The sequence below is a fragment of the Gadus morhua genome, chromosome 19 (genome assembly GCF_902167405.1).
Source record: "Gadus morhua chromosome 19, gadMor3.0, whole genome shotgun sequence".
Classification (NCBI taxonomy): domain Eukaryota; kingdom Metazoa; phylum Chordata; class Actinopteri; order Gadiformes; family Gadidae; genus Gadus; species Gadus morhua.
This window is the reverse complement of record NC_044066.1, coordinates 8,550,500-8,566,115: the sequence shown is the minus strand read 5'-3', so window position 1 is coordinate 8,566,115 and position 15,616 is coordinate 8,550,500. Positions and strand designations below refer to the sequence as shown.

Here is a 15,616-nt window from a genome sequence, read left to right as displayed (position 1 = left end):
CACAGCCCTTACCTCCACACCACCAAGACACAGTTCATGATATTTTGGAGGTTATACTTGACTTTATAATTCCCACAGTCTAGAAATAAGATGTATCCATTAAGGTACTTACTCCATCAGGGGACTTAAACCCTGGTTCTGAGCAGGGAACCGGAACCTACACAGTGTCTGAAAGCTCCACATGAAGGTCAGCTTCTTAATGACCGTGCGTGCGGGGACTCAAACCTGCACCTGCAGAGTGTTAACCCACAGCACTTACCGCCACACCACCAAAACGCAGATCATAATGTTTTGGAGGTTATACTTGACTTTACAATTCACACAGTCTAGAAATAAGAGGTATCCATTAAGGTACTTACTCCATCAGGGGACTTAAACCCTGGGTCTAAGCGGTGAACAGAATCTAGGCTCAGCAAGAAAGGATGAGCAAATTCTTAATACCTGTGAGCTGGGACTCGAACCTGCGTCTGAGTTTTGATGATTTGACGATTTTGTTGATGGCGGTTAGACTTGACTTTACAACTCACATGATATAGAAAAAACATTAGAGAACATTAGTTGGACTTGAACCCCGGTCTCAGGAGTGTCAGCCAACTGCTCTCTCCACATCCCCATGAAGTTTAGGATCATTCTGTGGTCGAAGGCTATATCAATCAGTTCAATAGAAATATCATTACAGACTTTATAGACTTATTAGACTTACTAGACTTACCCTTTAGTTAATTCACATACATTAAACAGGAATTGAAAAGGAATTGAACCCTGGTCTCCAGACTGCACCATTGTTCAAATCCTGCTGATGTTTGTTTCAAGTAAGATAGAGCAAGGATACTATAACTCTGCAAATCAATAGATTCGGCAGTCGAAAGCAAATGCTAACCCGGGGAATTCCCCTTCTTGACGCACAATGATGAATTTGGGATTAAACAAATCGTCTCAATCTGGGTAAAACAGGCAAATTTTCATATACCTCTGCGTATCCCTTTAAATTCCTTTGAAGGTCTAGGAAGGCCTATATTTTATCTCCAGCCATTTCATATCAAGTGTCGCATGTGTAGCGCTGTGAATGAAATACCGCAGACAATCTAGAGCATATAACAATGACAGAAATCCTATTTGAACTTGTCTTTCATTATAAACATCACATCGCCCAGAAACGGTAGCAAAATCAAAGTGGAAAAACATCTTTGATATCACAGGGAAATAGATGTTTCTACTTCAATGCATATCTTGTATTTGTGGTTTGAGGGATTATCCTAGGTGTCATCCAACTCATTGGCTTCCATCCAACTTTATCGGATTCGCAATTGACTCTGACTGATCTCTTCGGTTTTACAGTAGGCAACAGAAATCTAAAATAAGATTGATCTCATTCGTAACAAATGTACTATTTCATGTCCTGTTTCATCTGCTGTTGAAGACTTTCATCATTGGTTCGACCCGTGGTTAAATTCATCAGACTTAACCGTTTCACCGGTTCGTCAGGGCCCATGAGATTGGTCTCGATAATGTTGTGTCCTTTCCTCTGTTTCTACGGATGTTGAATTCGGCGGAACGGCTTTACATCTGAATAGTAATATGAGAAAAGAAGGTCAGGTTATGCAAAGGACTACAATGACGAGCATCAAAACAGACTACAGAGGCAAAAGTACAAGAAAGCAAGACATCGGCGATCACAACTGACTCAAAAACACACCCTCTCAGCACTATAACAACGTGTGTGAATGTTGTCACCAATTACATTTTTCCATCACAGTATGCTTGGTACCTTGCCATGGAGGCACCGTTTGACTTCACTGTTGTAAGTAGGCATTATATTAAATGAAAAAATAGCTGACGATTGAAAAGATATGTTTAAAATAAGAATTGGATTTTTGACATATGTAAGGTTACAACATCGAAAAATTCATACTTGTATACATATTTTATCATTGTCGATTCTTGGAATATCCCCTTACTTTAGAAAGACATGCCTGTCCTCAGAAAATGGTGGTGCACAGTACTGCTTGAGAACTTCCACCTGGATGGGTATGTTTTTGTTTATTTCAAATATGAATATACACCTCAACCCCAATATTAACATAATATGTATAATTCCTACAATCCTTTCTCTTTATTTATACAGGCACGGCAGAAGGTTCCCACACTTCATGGAGGAGGCCAAACAAATGGCGGCTGGACTACTTCCATCAGTCTTCAGACTGAAGCGAAAAAGAGAAGTGAATGACGTTTCCAGTGACAGAATAGAAATAATATATTGTATAGGCTTAATATTGATTTGACTGTTTGATTCTTTTGACAGTGAGTTGGAGCTGATGGCTGTCAGCATGAAGAAGCTATATCTTTAGGCTTCTGTAGATTATGTTAAATAAATTGTGTGGAAACTTAGGTGTGGTTATTCTTCAATGTATATTTATATCAAATTATGATGGTATACTTTACAAAAAAATAAATTTGATTCAATTAGACATATTAAAACAATTACTTAATTCTAATTAACTAATTCAATTCAATAGTCAATTGCTTAATGAGTAAAGTGTATAATACACTATACCATTAAATAATTGTCTACACACTAAATCAGTTTATTTGTCTAAATAACATTAAAAAAATTAAGCACTAAAAATGCTTACTGACATGTCATAATATTTTTTTATTCAAATGTTTTGGTCTAATAAGTTTAATAACGCAAAGAAAAAATCCTGAGGTATTTGTCTAAATAACGTTAAACCTTTTTTAAGCTCCAAAAATGGTTCCTAACGTATCGAAATATATTTTTTATTTCTATCTTATGTTAATTCAAGCGAAAAATCATTTATTTGTCGATAAAAATAACTTCCGTCCAGCCACAGTACTTCCGTCCCGCCTGGGTGTTCTGTCACGCCAGGGTGTTGTTCTCCGGGGCTGCAGCTGGATACTATTGGGATCTTTGGCTGTTCAATGGGACTCAGCTCCCAGTTCCTCTAACGGTCTTCGATTCAAGCAAACAGAATTTAGTTTTAATAAGAATACAGAAAAGTTAGGAAAAACTTGTTGAAATCATTGTACACTGAACAAAGTGAAACCATGAAATTAATCCAACGCGTGTTTAACAAACACTATATGTAGCTAACACCAAAGGGTTATGGCGTGTGCTGGTGACATGAACGCTTTATTTTTGTACAGTTTGCTAAATTGTGAAAAAATAAATAAGAGACTGACTACATTTTGGTGTTTCAGGACTCACTTTCTTTCTCAAGGATTCTCCTTGTTTCCTGGTTTACGTTTCAACACTAGTCATTTCTCTCAATTTTCTACGATCATAATTCAAACTTGCTCAGGGTGAAAAAAAATAATAATTATGAAGATGAGATGTAGACGAAGCCTCTATTGTGCTTTTTATTCAGTGAACCCCCGAACTTAAAATGTAAATTGATCCTCTGCTGAACACAGAGAACATTCAGTGAACCCGCTGAGTCGTTATTAACCAAACAGAAAAACAGTCCCTCACATGTATACAATAAACTCAAGGACTCAAACAATAGAAGAACAGTCCCTTACATGAACACAATAAACACAAGGACTCAAACAATAGAAGCAGCAGACATGTTCTTTAAAAATTGTCATGTATTGTTAGGTCATATATATCCTCTGATCTTCTGAAACTCTGATCTTCTGAACTCACTGTCTGTCAGGGGTGTTTCTAGGTTTCTGAAACATCCGGGGCTTAGCCCAAGATGGAATAGGACAGGCACATTTTGTTGTATGCTTTATTGCGAATGCACATTTTTGTTCATAATGCTTTACCTAAAAAAAACAAATAGGCAGGTAATTATAGCTTTGAATAGCTACCTGACTGCTGCCTATCCCCAGACATCTAAAGTTCCATTCAAGTTATTTCAGAGTAAAATGAATACAAGTGAGACCGACCTTACATTATATCAGGGGTGTCAAACTAATTTTCACAAAGGGCCACTCAATGATGAAATGATAATCACACTAAGGGCCGACATGGAGTTTGCTGACATGCCTTCTTTTTAATCCAAAAAGTAAAAACAACATGTGTATGAATGTATTGTATACAACCTGCGCACAGGGCCATATAGGGTAGGTTTCATTTCAACATTTTGGGGGACAAATTATAGGTGGGGGGTATGGGGGTGCTCCCCCAGAAAATTTTGAGAGTCAAACAAACTTAATTTCCTTCATTCTGGTGGATTTTTATTAATCTATCTGTGCCTTTTCCACATCATTTTATAGTTGAAATATTTTGTTTTCTGTGCAGGAAAAGACAACATTCAGGTTCCTAAAGAAACAACTATTATGGAATATAATGCAGTAAGGCTCTCGGGCATCCTGGATTTTTCAAAACTTTCTGCAAATTTAAAACATATCACATGTTTTGGGTATTTATTTTTTAGGAATCATGATTCAGCACCAGTGTTAACTATTTATGACACTTAACATTGGTAATGAAATGACAGCCACCATTGGAATTGAAAAGGGTGAGCAGCTAGCTAGTTAGATAAATTGTAACTTAAGGCAAAAGTTGGAAAGAAATCATGTTAGCATTCATCCTTAGACACTTGACAGCCTACAGAAAACTGACATATGTTCTTCAATGCAAGTTCATCAATTCATGGCTTAAAATCTTGAGAACAGAAGAACAGTAGAACAGAAATTCCTAGCAGTAAGCTACGCAAGAGTCCCAACAAATGGGAGCATGTGCGACGTGCGGATATGGCACAGGCTCTGCATGCAGCAAAATAAAAATATATATACAATATTTTTTTCTTTTCTTTTTTTAAGAAAAAAGATTCGGGGCTAATCAAATTAGATCCGGGGCTTTAGCCCCGAATAAAACAGCCTAGTGACGCCACTGTGTCTGGTGCTGCAGGGAGAGCTTGTGATTTTCAATCCGGAGACTGGGGCTTAGGTCCTGGGAATGTCAATGGCATTGTGTTAAATTTAGTCTATTATTTCTAAGTCTGCTGTATTGTAAAGTCAAGTAGGTCTTCCGGGAATGTTCTAGTCGGCGTCTTGGTGATGCAGCGGTAAGAGTGTTGGCTAACACTCTGTAGACTCAGGTTCGAGTCCCCGCTCACACGGCCACCAAGAAGGGGGCACCCCAAACAGGTACTCGAACGTGTCTGTTATTTGTGTTCAACACTTGTTGGGCTATTGTATACTTTTGCCAAACATGGCATGGTTAACGTTAAAACATTCAATCAACATCAGACGTACTGTTAAACTGGGGTTGCATATTAATTCAGATTCAGATTCAGCTTTATTGGCCAGGTTTGCGAACAAACGAGGAATTTGACTTTGGTTTTTGCTCTCTATGTACAACACACAACATTTAACTTATTGTTAATATATAAAAAAGAAAAACAGAAAACAGTACAAATAAATAAATAATAAATATACGGTTAAGTATACCGAATAACAATACAATAAAAATAAAGTGTGAATACTAATGAATGGTAATGAAGACCGATTTGTCTTAATTTTTTGTAGGTGCACTGGATGATGCCCTGGAGTATATTGCTGAGCTGGAGGCAAGGCTGCAAGAAATGTCCATGGGGCCACAAACTGTCCTCAACAGATTTTGTGTGTCTGATCAGACGATGATATTACACTCGGTTTCCATCTCAAGTGTTTCAAGTGTTTTGGGAGTCTGTTTGCCCCTCAACACAATATATTGTTTATTGGAGCAAAGCACAGAGGATTGGACAAGAGGCGATTCCAACACCAAGCCCTTCAAGGAAGATTCCAGTCATTGATGAGTTTGTCATCTACTGTTGTAGAGTAGCAACTGGCCTTAAAGAACAGGTCATTGCTGACATCTTCCAGGTCAGCACAGCTGAGATGGAACCAACTCCAAGCTGGATATTCCCTCTAGGATTTGGGACATCAAAGGGCGAGGGTGAATCTCACTCAGCTTTGCTCCAGACACCAAGATGTGTTGTTCTGGTAGGGGCCCTAGAGGAAACGTCAAATAAAAATGGGACTGTTTTTTTTAATATTGTAGTGATAACAGATATATTCTAATATGCATCTTGTCATAATGAGGAAGTTTAACAGAGTGCAAATTGCAAAAAAAATGTCTTAGCAGCATACGCTCTGTAGAGTGTGTACTTGACTCTTCCCCACTGACTTGGGTTTTTTCACCACAATGTCACTCACAGCCTCCGGATGGATTCCCTGAAACGAACAACAAAAATTTAGTCATACAGGAAATGCTCATATACTCTAGACAAATACTGAAGTGTATGATTTGAACAGAGGACACAACAGCACACCTGTGTTCTAGGTTGATGCCACATCTGTGGTTGACTGGTACAGACCAGGGAAGGTGGAACCACCTCAAGGCCCAGCTGCACATAATGCGCTGTCTGGAAGAGCAGAGCGGTTACATGGCTACAGAAGCCTTTGCCCGCAGCACAGCTACTGTGCTCTGAGAGACCAAGTTGTCCAACAGCCTCCAGGGTGATCTGTGAACACAATAAGAATTTAGTTACTGAACTTAGTAGGTAGGACCTTGATATAAGGCCATTGGAAACCGGCAAGGAGTCTGCAACCGCAGAAAAGCCATGCACAAACTCTTGGGCCACCATTACATCTGTTGTTTTAGCAATGTTATAACATGAACTAGCCTAGATGTTTGTCCTTTTAATGCACTGAACAAATTTCCTTTATTTACGGCTTGTGCCTTAATGAAGAGGAAGAAAAATACATAGGTCTGTACAGCCACAACATTGCAGCAAGCTAGGTGGGCCAAGTCTTAAGCACGCTACGGTACTGTTTGTAAGAAAGAACAATGAAAATGACCTGAACTTCAGAAGAAGAGGAAAACTGCAACTGCAGCTGTTGGTCCAGACAGACTATCAAAACAAACAGACTTGGGCCAACGGGCCCTAACTCAGCAGAAACCTGTAGTATGTGGGGCTCCTCATTCCTCCTCATCGACTGGTTGCATCTACCTCTCACTACCACCTTTCCAACAACTATATTTGACAGTGAGCATATACATAATGTTAATAATATGTCACTGATCGGACAAAAACAAGTCAGCAAATAACTAGCTGAACCTATCCTTGGTTAACCTAATGCTAAAATGCTAACGCTACACACGGAGACTTCATAGCCACCATGGCTAATTATATTAGGGATGCACCGAATATTCGGCCACCGAACATGTTCGACCGAAAATGGCCCAAAACATAATGTTCGGTTTCGGCCGAAGGAGTGAATAAAGGCCGAACATAATACACAGAACATTTGATTTATTTATAAAAAAAAAAAAAAAAGATTTACTCACTTATTCAAAGGTACATTGTTCTTAAATTCTTGCTATAATGTCTGCTGGAAGGTTAGAAAACGTTCAGTATTAAATAAATATTTTATATCAATTTTTTTTATAGAAAAGCAAGATAAAAAAGTTTATAAAGGTCATTTAATTGTTTGATTTATGCAATGGTGGAAAAAAAAGACACATTCAGTATTCGGTTTCGGCCTTCGGCCAACTGTTTCAGTATATTCGATTTCGGTTTTGGCCACGAATTTATTTCGGTGCATCCCTAAATTATATTCATAATATTATAGTCTACACATAACAAATATGATCATTTTACACACAGACAATATTTCTGACGATTTATATGGATCGTATATGGTTTGCTTGTCATCACAAAACATGAATGAGCAAGGCCATTGAGTAGCCTACTGACAACAACAAAACACCTTAGACCACTTACCTTGATAATTGTGTACGAACTCCTCCACAAAGAACTTGTACCCCTTTCTCAGCCTGGACTGTGGTGTTGCTGAGTGTGACTCCACAATCTTCTGCACATCTTCAAATCGTAATTTTGGAAAACCCACCAGGGAAGTGGCGAAGAAACGCTGCATTTTTGTGTTGATGCCAACAGCTGAAATGACTTTGCCGGAAGAATGTTTACCCGGTGTGACGTCATTTCCGATTTTTGTGAGATAGGCCTATTGCATGATAATTAGATGTTTGACGAGTAAAAAAATGTTTAAAGTTAAAGATCCTAACAAAAAAAAACTATGAATCAACTTTAAAACAAGTTGCTCGACTTCCACTTCCCATAATTTATATAGGCCTCCTTGAAAACCAAAAAAATCGAACTAAACGCCTGTTTTTAGAAATCCATCTTTAACTTTCAAGAGAAGGATGGAGCAGTGCTTAGCCTGTCCGCCCCTAGCGGCTCCGGTCTGCTAGCGCGGCGGTGGCTGGCAGCAGTCGGCGCAAGGTCCACCAAGACTTGCACCGTTTGGGCCAGCCGACCCAAGCCCTCGTCCTCGGCGATCAACTGGGCGGCACAGATGGATTCCTGGGGGAGGAAAGGAAAAGGGTGAGGGATTGCATATCGGTGTCTTCTAATTTGTCCCTTCTCATTAGAGCCGTGCAACATGCAGTCATGGGGACACAAGACGTACGCTACTAACGAAATGGAAAGATGTGCAAGGAAAGTGTGCAACTTACATCGGAAAGCAAAATAACATTCTAAGTAAAGTAGAGGAAGCATGGATGAGCTTGCAACAAAATGCTCACTAATGTAGTCTCATGCGGAAAAAACACCATGATTGTTTTCCCTCTAGATACGTTAGCCCTTATCAAGCAGTTCTAGATGGTTAGTGTCCAGTCAGTGTGACGAAGCAAACCATAGCAGCCTCAAGGCCTGATTCCACCGGACGCGTTACGGCAACGTTACGGCTGCGGCACGTCTTGGCCGCGGTCACCGCAGCAGATAGGTACCACTCTAATCAATGAGACCATTTCCACCGGGCGCGGCTGCGGAACGTCTCAGCAGCGTCCCAGGAGCGGCTTGCCGTGCCGCAGCGCTATCATTCCGTAGCATTTCTATTTTTGCCGCAAGCCATTGCTGAACCGCGTCAATTTCAACAGAGCAGGGCAGGAAGTGAAAAAGTAAAAGCCATAGAGCATCCGGTCAATTTTCAAAATAAAACACAATACTCATGCTCATGTAGCCTATCACAACGTCATTTACGTACCAAATCATCATTTTTATAAGGGCAATGGCCGGAAGGTCAGAGCGTGGCATTTAATTGCAGTCGTTTTGGGAGTGGAAGTTGAGTACATTAGGTTTAGGAATTATCGCGTGATCTTGTGTGAATACGGCTGGCTCGCAAAGCACGTTGCGCCACGTAACGCGCCCGGTGGACATGCAAGCAGGGCAGAGTCGCAGCCGTTCCGTGCAGCAGCTGTAACGTTGCCGGCGTAACGCGTCCGGTGGAATCCCCGGGTCAGAACCAGCCAGATGGGTGTAGATAGTGGAATCTAATAGAAGGGTTTTAACCTGCATTATGTAGGCTGATTATTATCAGCAGCCTCTCTAGTGACTTGAGTTGTGGCTGCACCATTTTCAGATGACCGTTAATGTCAAAAGGTTTATCAGAAAAAAAAAAAAATGCTTTATCGTGAACAACTCACTGTATGGATCGACGTGTAGATCGGTGTATTATTCTTGAAAACTTTCTAGTTCTGAAATTGTAGATTCTTGTTTAATAGAGTTATTAGCTCTAGTGGAAAAGTTACATAGTGCAGGTTTAACCATTTCAATATTTGGGCGCACCGACTACAAATCCTGAGCCCTGTGATTATTAATGACTATTTCTATATCAGATCATTGTAAATATCAACAGGAGCTTCTGGGGTATGGGGCAACAATTACGATTAGGTATTTGGTTAGGCTCTGACACTCCCCACTATATGTTTAAGTCCTTAAACATATAGTGGCCATGACTACAGTTAAGTTGCTATTTGCTGAAAGTACTATAGTTTGAGTTTTAATTGGGTTGTTCAAATAATAGTTTGACGACTTCGGTTGCAAATTCTGTATTTGGGGGGAAGGGGTGTTATTGGAATTTAATTATAATTATCCGACACGCCCAGTGCCTCCATGCCATTGGTTAGCCGTACATCTCATGCCAATGACTTCATTTTTAATAGGTGCGGGTTTTAAAATTTCATTTGGATGGGTCTGGAATAGGCAGTGTTTCTACATGTAAAAAACTGGTAGGGCTAGGCTAACATTATTTATTCTTTTAAATGACGAACCAGTGTTCGTGACGTCATCTATTTATTTTCACAGTCGTGGCGATCTTTGTAGACGTTGACTCCGCCTGCTCCCGGCTATCCTGCACAACACAGGACTGTATGTAAAAATCTAGTACAACATCTGACCTGTGAAGGGCATTCATACGCTAAACAGCGTCTAAACTGCCGAAATCATTCAACAAAAATGGTATACCCCTTCACTTTTGTTAGTGTTTCTACTGGCTTTTCAGGCATACAGACATCCATCCAAACAAATTATGGGGCATTTTAATTTTGTTTGAAATTCATTTTTGGAAAAAGTTGCAGCCCTAATATATTACAAATAGAAATGGTAATTTTCCTAAAAAAGCCAGAGTATTTCAAAATAGAGATTGAGCTTCCTTCATTGGTCTTACTTAGTCAAGTGTCCCACCATGCTGTTTGTAGCCCTGGCTTGGTGTTTCCCATTCTTCAGCCCTCCACCCACAAGGACCTGCCAGGACAGCAGGCACTGGGGCCATCACAACCATTACAAATAAAAATATACTTTAACACTATTCAGTATGCCGGGCTTTTTGTTTTTTAACTAAGTGACTGTTCTCCATGTATCAGATATATATATTCAATTAATAAAGTACATTAGTGCAGCTTATAATCTTTTATTTGCCGACATCAAAACATTGCAAGAATGAAAGAATAGTTTTTAAAAGTTATTAAACTTTAAACTAAGCTTCCGTAAACCTCAATAAAATGACTGCGGTCAAGCCAGCCGACTCATCAAGATCGGCGGTCAAGCCAGCCGACTCAGTTTTTTGCCGTACCTGTATATACTAGCCATTACGGTAATAGCGTCTCAGAACTAGTTTCAAATAAAAGCATTCGTAGGGTACATACAAAAAGACAGTCAATACAAGCAAATACTATCAAAGGAAGTGTACGGCCATTGTGGTATTTACTTTCAAAATAAAAGCCCACCAAACATTCCAATATGAGACATATTACATATGATTTTGGATTCGATTTTAAGAAAGTGCCCTGTTATTCCAGGCTCATTTCACTTCAGGGTTATAGTTCACGACCCCATGGGGTCAAGCAAAAGGTTTCAGAACATTCTGATGTGGAGTTTCAAAATAAAAGCCAACCAAAGTTTCCAATATGAGACATATTACATATGATTTTGGATTCAATTTAAAAGAAAATGCCCTGTTATTTCAGGCTCATTTCACTTCAAGGTTATAGATCAAGACCCCATGGGGTCACACAAGAAGTTTCAGAACATTCTGATGTGGAGTTTCAAAGTAAAAGCCAACCAAAATCTCCAATATGAGACATATTACATATGATTTTGGATTCAATTTAAAAGAAAATGCCCTGTTATTTCAGGCTCATTAAACTTCAGGGTTATAGGTCAAGACCCCATGGGGTCACGCAAGAAGTTTCAGAACATTCTGATGTGGAGTTTCAAAATAAAAGCCAACCAAAGTTTCCAATATGAGACATATTACATATGATTTTGGATTCAATTTAAAAGAAAATGCCCTGTTATTTCAGGCTCATTTCACTTCAGGGTTATAGTTCAAGACCCCATAGGGTCACGCAAGAAGTTTCAGAACATTCTGATGTGGAGTTTCAAAATAAAAGCCAACCAAAGTTTCCAATATGAGACATATTACATATGATTTTGGATTCAATTTAAAAGAAAATGCCCTGTTATTTCAGGCTCATTTCACTTCAGGGTTATAGTTCAAGACCACATGGGGTCAGGCAAGAAGTTTCAGAACATTCTGATGTGGAGTTTCAAAATAAAAGCCCACCAAAGTTTCCAATATGAGACATATTACATATGATTTTGGATTCAATTTAAAAGAAAATGCCCTGTTATTTCAGGCTCATTAAACTTCAGGGTTATAGGTCAAGACCCCATGGGGTCACGCAAGAAGTTTCAGAACATTCTGATGTGGAGTTTCAAAATAAAAGCCAACCAAAGTTTCCAATATGAGACATATTACGTATGATTTTGGATTCAATTTAAAAGAAAATGCCTTGTTATTTCAGGCTCATTTCACGTCAGAATGTTACATATGATTTTGGATCATATCATGTGTAATATGTCTCATATTGGAAACTTTGGTTGGCTTTTATTTTGAAACACCACATCAGAATGTTCTGATACTTCTTGGGTGACCCTATGGGGTCGTGAACTATAACCATGAAGTGAAATGAGCCTGAAATAACAGGGCATTTTCTTTTAAATTGAATCCAAAATCATATGTAATATGTCTCATATTGGAATTTTTGGTGGGCTTTTATTTTGAAACTCCACATCAGAATGTTCTGAAACTTCTTGGGTGACCCTATGGGGTCTTGAACTATTACCATCAAGTCAAATGAGCCTGAAATAACAGGGCATTTTCTTTTAAATTGAATCCAAAATCATATGTAATATGTCTCATATTGGAATTTTTGGTGGGCTTTTATTTTGAAACTCCACATCAGAATGTTCTGAAACTCCTTGCGTGACCCCATGGGGTCGTGAACTATAACCATGAAGTGAAATGAGCCTGAAATAACAGGGCATTTTCTTTTAAATTGAATCCAAAATCATATGTAATATGTCTAATATTGGAATTTTTGGTGGGCTTTTATTTTGAAACTCCACATCAGAATGTTCTGAAACTTCTTTGGTGACCCTATGGGGTCTTGAACTATAACCATGAAGTGAAATGAGCCTGGAATAACGGGGCATTTTCCTTGAAATTGAATCCAAAATCATTGTAATATGTCTCATATTGGAATGTTTGGTGGGCTTTTATTTTGAAACTCCACATCAGAATGTTCTGATACTTCTTGGGTGACCCTATGGGGTCGTGAACTATAACCATGAAGTGAAATGAGCCTGAAATAACAGGGCATTTTCTTTTAAATTGAATCCAAAATCATATGTAATATGTCTCATATTGGAATTTTTGGTGGGCTTTTATTTTGAAAGTAAATACCACAACGGCCGTAGACTTCCTTTGATAGTATTTGCTTTTATTGACTGTCTTTTTGTATGTGCTCGACGAATGCTTTTACTTTAAACTAGTTCTGAGACGCTATTACCGTAATGGCTAGTATATACAGGTACGGCAAAAAACTGGGTCGGCTGGCTTGACCGCCGATCTCGATGAGTCGGCTGGCATGACCGCAGTATAAAATGATACTACTGCAACAGCTGGAAGAGCTACTATAAAAACCCAATATCATTTTGATTTCACCATGGAGTACACCTCCCATAGGCCTAAGCAGTGTCCTGGAGGAGAAATCAAAGAAAATAGCTGTGAAAGAAAAGATTCAGAATGTTCTGTCACGACATGGTGCAGGCCGGCAGTGGGAACAAAGACTGGAAAAACATAAATAGACTGAAGAGCACAAGACATAAGGCGTTTTACCTCAAACATTCTCCTCCAGAATAAGGGTCTCAAATCTGTGCTCCAATAGATGATCTACCACATTCATGTTGTCGATTCGTATTCGTTTGTGTGCCTCCGGCATGTTTGTTAGCAAAGTTATCCTTCTCCTTCTCTTCTTCGCTACCGGACTTCTTTCGCGCGGCACTTTGTGAGGTCGGAGGTTACTCGAGTCATGACTCATCACGTACCTCACCCTACAGCCAATGAACTGTGAAAGACGAGATGATGCCATAGTGGAACGAACCATATATGTCCATGGCGGTCCCGGTGGGGCTAGCCCCACCAGGAAGTAAAATAATCTCCGTCCACTTCAACAGAGAAACACTCTGAGCGCATGCTTCCAGCATGCGCTCAGAGTGTTACACTCAGACTTTATTATGTCCATGGCTTCAAGTCCAATACAAATTGCATTGGGCTGGTGGGGCTAGCTAGAGCAATGGGCTAGAGCCCCTCTTGCCCCTCCAGACGAACTCAAAAAATAAAAATAAAAGCGCCAAACTTATTATCTTTTAGTACTTTCTGGGGAGATAAATATATTTTTTATATATTTATTTATTTTCATTTTCATTTTATTTTATTTTTTTCTTGTGAGAGTAGGTGGGGCCGAGCCCCACTTGCCCTTAATGACCAGTCGCCACTGATATATGTGAACATTAACAAACAGGTTTCAGACCGACACAGACACGGAAACGGACAAGGTCAGACAGACAGAGGTGTGCGTGTCCTCTTGGTCGTCCAAAGCGACATGTCCGGGCATGTCCCGCCGGAGGAATGCATGTTCCTGGTTGGTTCCACGTTGTCGGCCAGAGAAAGGGGTCTCTTCCCTTGGTAGTGACTTTCACAGCACAAGGTCAGACCACCATCGTCCCCGGGCCGTTCCCCCCAAAGCCGCTCAGAGATCAGAGCTCAGTGTGGGAAAAACACTCCTGAGGAATGTGTGTGTGAGACGCGTTTGCTCAAGTAAACAAGAGTATCCTGCAGGTATGCTGTTCAAGGAAGATAGAGGAGCCCTGTGTGTCTGCGTGTCTGTGTTTGTGTGTGTGTGTGTGTGTGTGTGTGTGTGTGTGTGTGTGTGTGTGTGTGTGTGTGTGTCTGTCTGTGTATGTATGTATGTGTCTGTGTGTGCACGTGTATATGTCTCTTTCTCACAAAAATATACGTGTCTCACGGTTGGGTGTATGCATGTGTGTATGTGTGTGCTTGTCTTTCTCTTGTATGTGGCTGTGTGTGTGTCTCTTTTTGTGTGTTCAAGTCCTTTTGTGTGTTCATGTCCATCTGCCTCTCGTGCGTGTGTGTATGTGTGTGCGTGTGTCTTTTCTGTGTTTGTTTGTGTGTGTGTGTGTGTGTGTGTGTAAGGGGGAGTTGTGTGTGTATGTGCTTACGTGTGTGTGTGTGTGTGTGTGTGTGTGTTTATGTGTCGTTGTCTTTCTCATGTGTTTGTGTGTGCATGTGTGTGTGTGTTTGTGTGTGTGTATGTGTGCGTCACTGCCCATCGGTGTGCAGTGAACCCCACCTGTTTTGTAATCAGTACCAATTATCCTCCAACACACAGAAAGACTCGGAGGCTGGCATTCCTTCCCCAGCACGACGCCCACTCACACCATCCACCGCTAGTACCAGCACACACATGCACGCTCACACACACACGCAGACAGACACACACACACACACACACACACACACACACACACACACACACACACACACACACACACACACACACACACACACACACATACACGTACTCTAACATACACACACACACAGACACACTCACACACACTTTTTCCACACCAACACACACACAAACGCATATGATCAGACACTCAGTACATACACACACACACAAACACACATGCGCACACTTTTTCCACACAAACACACACAAACGCACTTTGTCAGACACTCAATACACACACACACACACACACACACACACATTACACACAGAAATAAAACTGCTCACACTCACACTTAATTATAATAAAATAATTCGTAAATATAATTTATAAATGTATTAATAAATAAATATATTAGACGTTATATGAACACATAGACAGATGATCTTTATTTTCTAATTATTGAAGTTTCCATATCTTTT

General features: G+C 39.9%; 3 long non-coding RNA genes across 3 annotated transcripts; 1 reads left to right on the top strand and 2 right to left on the bottom strand.

The window, feature by feature from the left end:
• Positions 1 to 1,840: 1,840 nt before the first annotated feature.
• On the top strand, positions 1,841 to 2,388 carry LOC115532676 (uncharacterized). The gene is made up of 3 exons (XR_003974087.1): positions 1,841 to 2,028; positions 2,126 to 2,219; positions 2,303 to 2,388. It is a non-coding gene; the product is annotated as an uncharacterized LOC115532676 (long non-coding RNA).
• A 3,098-nt stretch (positions 2,389 to 5,486) lies between these two features.
• LOC115531861 (uncharacterized) lies at positions 5,487 to 6,679 on the bottom strand. The gene is made up of 2 exons (XR_003973957.1): positions 6,282 to 6,679; positions 5,487 to 6,183 (listed from the first exon to the last, which is right to left on the bottom strand). It is a non-coding gene; the product is annotated as an uncharacterized LOC115531861 (long non-coding RNA).
• A 975-nt stretch (positions 6,680 to 7,654) lies between these two features.
• Positions 7,655 to 13,780, bottom strand: LOC115531869 (uncharacterized). The gene is made up of 4 exons (XR_003973958.1): positions 13,495 to 13,780; positions 10,480 to 10,574; positions 10,085 to 10,164; positions 7,655 to 8,336 (listed from the first exon to the last, which is right to left on the bottom strand). It is a non-coding gene; the product is annotated as an uncharacterized LOC115531869 (long non-coding RNA).
• Between the last annotated feature and the right edge of the window lie 1,836 nt (positions 13,781 to 15,616).